Source organism: Pleurodeles waltl, chromosome 11 (genome assembly GCF_031143425.1).
Source record: "Pleurodeles waltl isolate 20211129_DDA chromosome 11, aPleWal1.hap1.20221129, whole genome shotgun sequence".
In the NCBI taxonomy this organism is placed as follows: domain Eukaryota; kingdom Metazoa; phylum Chordata; class Amphibia; order Caudata; family Salamandridae; genus Pleurodeles; species Pleurodeles waltl.
The window spans coordinates 884107807-884112828 of NC_090450.1; positions in this window are offsets into that span (position 1 = coordinate 884107807).

Genomic DNA, 5022 nt, shown 5'->3' on the forward strand with positions numbered 1-5022 from the left:
GAGTGAGGGGTCTCTAGGGTGCAATAATACATGCTGCAGCCCTTAGAGACCTTCCCTGGCATCAGGGCCCTTGGTACCAGAGGTACCAGTTACAAGGGACTTATCTGGATGCCAGGGTGTGCCAATTGTGGGATCAATGGTACATTTTAGGTGAAAGAACACTGGTGCTGGGGCCTGGTTAGCAGGGTCCCAGCACACTTCTCAGTCAAGTCAGCATCAGTATCAGGCAAAAAGTGGGGGGTAACTGCAACAGGGAGCCATTTCTTTACAACCACTGACTCACACAACCACATCACAACCGCAACTATACAGATGCATCACCAACCACTTTCAATGCACACATCCATATAACAAAATACATACACACAACTCTCAACAAGACCACACAACAAACACTGACACACACCCATACAACGACTGTGTTGTCACACCACACCCAAACCACACACAATGCATAGGACATAGCCAACACAACACAGACGAGCGCACACACAACAGCCACACAATGGAACACAACACCAACATAACACATCGCACCACGAACAATGCACAAAATAGCTACACACATCCATGTGACTGCACAACCATATCATACACACAACACACACCTGTCACAGCAGGACTGATGGAAAGGGCCTCACACATGCATGCAGGCCATGCACAACAGCACCCACAGCCGTGTTGGCACATGTCACACACACATACTAAGGATCACAAACACAAATTCGACATGGATAAAGAAAGGTAGGAAAAGCAGTGTTTGATGGATGCCAACACCTAGTTGGCCCAGATGTATTAAGTAAACAATATAAATATAGAACTATGTATATTATAGCCCACAGGCAAGTCCAATGTTCAAGGTGCCTAAGAAACATTAGGCACCTCACTGTGCCCCAGCTTGACTCCTGGCAGCAAAATGACCTCCACATGGTAGGGGCATCAAGGGGGCAGGCAGGCACCTCAGTGGCGAAGGGGGTTGATGGTGGGGATTTGTGCTTGTGTGGTGGGTCTTTGGGTTTGGGCTTGGGATGGGGGGTTCTTGGGTTTGGGTTTTAGTATGGGTGGGAGGTCCTTGGGTCTGACCTTGGGAGGGGGCGCCTTGGCCTTGGGCCGGTTTGACTTTTTTGCAGGGGGAGGGGCTGGGGAAATAGCAGGGGTGGTAGAGGAGGACTTAGAGGTGGAAGGGCTGGACTTGGGGAGGGACACAGAGGGCTCAGATGTCTCATGGGGTGGGAGAGGAATAGGGAACAGTGAAACTCATACAGGAAACATTTCTTAGGCACACAGGGGCGGTCATGGGGAAAGGCTTTGGGAGTGGAGGCAGAGGGAATGGTTGTAAGATGTGTTTCTGTGGTTATCTTGGATGCAGGTGCATGCGTGGAATGCTTGTATGTGCTGGGTGTCTGTTGGGTGGGTGTGTGCAGGCGTTTAGGTGTCTTGGGTGGAGGAGGTGCTGGGAGATGCCAGGCTGAATGGGTGACTGTTGGTATGGTGTCTGCAGGTATGGTACATGTGCTGCATGTGGGGGTGTTGGTGGTTGTGGTGAGTGCGGATGTGGTGTCTGGGGTGGATGTTTGAAGGTCTGATATTGTGGTGAATGTGGGTAAGATGGGACTGATGGCTGGATCTGCCAATGATGATGTGCTGCCTGCAGGAGTGTCAAGTGTAGTGTCTGTGAAGTAGGGGGTGGGGGAGGCTGTGCAGGGAGGGAATGTTGTTGTGTCTGCATGTGTGTGTTGTCTGTGTGCATGCCGGTGGTGGATCCTGTGGTGCATGTGTTTGTCAGTACCAACCGTGTCTGTTGAGGTGGATGCATGCCTGGATGGATGTGGGGAGGGGGGTTGGGGATTGGGAAGAGGTAGGTGGAGGGGGGACGGAAGACAAAGGGACACTGGCTGCCGTCATTGAAGTGGCCAGAGCCTGAAAGGATTTCTGGAGGCCAGCCATGGCACAGTGAATGCCTTCCAGGAACGCATTGCTCTGTTGTACTTGAGCTGCCAGTCCCTGGATAGCATTCACAATGGTTGACTGACCCACAGAGATGAACCTCAGGAGGTCAAAGCCTCCTCACTGAGGGCAGCAAGGCTGACTGGGGAAGGGGCAGCGGTGCCTGCGGCAAATGAGACACCCACCCTCCTGAGTGATCGGTTATGGGCAATTGGTTGGGGAGCAGCTGGAAGGGCGGTGCTAGAAGGGGGGTGGCAGAAAGAGATGGTGCTGGGGTGAGCCCTGATGGGTCCGCCAGCGCCAGGAAGTGTCCACAGGAGGAGGATTCCGAAGATGATGTGTTGGATCTGCCTTTCCCCCGTGCCACTCCCCTTGCCCTCCGTCCCACTGGTTCCCTCGGTGTCAGTGGTGACACCTTCCTGGGTCCCATGGGCTGCTGCTTCCCCACTTGTCTGTGCCCCTTCTCCTCCACCAGACGATGCTGATGCTTACAATGAGAGAGAAAGAGGGAAAGAGGGAGAGAGAGAGATTGGGGCAAAATGGTTAACATATACCTCCTATTGACACAGCTAATCATGTACGTCTGTCACTAAACATATCATGGCAGTGGTAATCTAATTTGCAAGAACACATTACCTACATCATGTCATGACATGGCACTACTTTTCATGCCTGCCTGGCAAACCTCACACCTACAGCAAGACCTAAGTAGGACAGCACTACACTAGTCATCCCCATGATGCCAACCTATGCCCTCTTAAGCTGGGACAGCATGCTCTGGATGCACTATCAATACCATGCCTGATTACACATGACCATGCCTGCCTCATCATGCCCCTATCACCCATTGGTTGTGCAGATTACACAACAATACACTGCAGTCCCTTACAGTGACAACACCTGACTAGTCCATGTTCACTGTCAAATGTCCATTACAGTGAAGACAACTCCAAACACTGAGCACACAGCACTTATCTGTCCTTACACATGGCCGCCCACTCAATATAGTGAAGCCATCATGGAGGACAACTCAGATTTGGCCAATTCCAGTCAGACACCTAGACACTTCACATCAGATGTGCCATGCAAAACGCAAACCACTCCCAATCTGCCACAACCTAATAGCCAAGCCAAGCTGTAAGAGTCACAGGCCATCGGACGTGCCCCTAACTATCCATGTTGACATGATGTAGGCAGTCAGCCAGCAATGCAGCAGAGGACAGGCTAGGGCTTTGTTATACATGCCATATACATACCATGGTGACACATCTGGGATCTCCCAGGGCACTTACCACCACAAGTACCAACTTATACTTTGAAAGGACACACCCTCACAAGTATAGTCCCCAAGAATGCACTGTGCAATCAGACCTCATCAAATCTACATGTATCAGTGTCCCAGGTTGCCTAGCTACACATACCCTACAGTCAGCACATCATCTATATATGCCTAGTTAGCTGTCAGGCCACTACTCATCCCATGAAGGGCAGTGCAGTGGTGGAACTGTAATGCCACCCCCACAATCTATCTATACCAGTTACAGTACATGATCTACATAGTCCAAGGGATGGAATGAGAGTTGCACAGTCTCATATACAGTTTGGCTACAGAGATGGGAGTGGACTGACACCTCAGAGCCACTGATGCAGATGGCTGGAGCTGGTCATACACAATGCTTAGAGTACTACTGACACTCCCATCCATCGTACGGCCAGGATGGAGTCACACATGTGCCCATGTCATTTGTGCATCTACACATTACAGACTTTGTGAGGTATGTGACAGGGAGGTGAAAATCCACTGATAGTATAGCATGGGGACACAACTACTAAAGATACTCAGCAAGGGTGCCTATTTCCCATTTCGCAATTGTTGATGCACATGTCACATTAAAGGCAATGTCACTTTGGCAGCACTTAGGTACCCAATCCCAATAATGGCCATCAAAGTCCCAGTATACCCTCAGTACTCACCCCCTTGTGGCTGCTGTGCTGCCCTCAAACGCCCATTGCATTACAAAACGAAAAAATTAAACGTTTTCGTTTCATTTTTTCAGAGCAGGCAGTGGTCCTATGGACCACTGCCTGCTCTGAAAAAATGTTTTCCATGTCATTCACAAAGGGGAAGGGGTTCCATGGGGACCCCTTCCCTTTTGCGAATGAGTTACCACCAGTGTGACACTGGTGGTAACTGCGATTGCTTTGTGACCACTTTCGCGGTCACAAAGCAATGCAGCATCGCGCCGCGACTCGCAATTAGGAAGGAGAACACCCCTTCCTAATTGCGACTCGCAGTCCCGTTTTGCGAGTCAGTAACCTGGTTACCGACTCGCAAAACGGGGATTGGGCATTGTGATGTGCTTTTTGCACGTCGCAAACAGCAAAATTCGCTGCATGCAACACCAATGCATGGACATCACTCACAGCCCTGCATGGACACCCATCACTAAGGCATGTACATTAGAGAGACTCATCTCTAATGTACATGATTCTCTGGAGTTTGCGTGTGAGTTTGAGTGTGGTGCCGGCGTAGAGGGCGTTACCATAGTCTAGTGTGCTGATGATGAGTGCATGGGTGACTGTCTTCCTGGTCTCTGGGGGAATCCATTTGAAGGATTTTTTTAGAGTGCGGAGTGTGAGGAAGAAGGAGGAGGTAAGAGCATTGATTTGCTGTGTCATGGAGAGGGAGGGGTCCAGGATGATGCTGAGGTTGCGTGTGTGGTTTGCGGGGGTGGGTGCGGATCCTAGGGCGGTGGGCCACCAGGAGTCGTACCATATGGTTTTGTTGGGGCAGAAGATGATGATCTCGGTTTTGTTGGACTTAAGCTTGAGGTGGTCATCCAGTTGGCGGTGTCGAGGAGAGCTGCGTGTAGGTTGGTTTTGGCGGTGGTGGGGTTGCGGGTGAGGGAGAGGATGAGTTGGGTGTCATCTGCGTAGGAGAGGATAGTGATTCCGTGAGGTCGGAGGATGTTGGCTAGGGGGATCATGTAAATGTTGAAGAGTATGGGGCTGAGAGAGGACCCTTGGGGGACTCCGCAGATGATCTTGGTGGTGGTGGAGTGGAAAGGTGGGAGG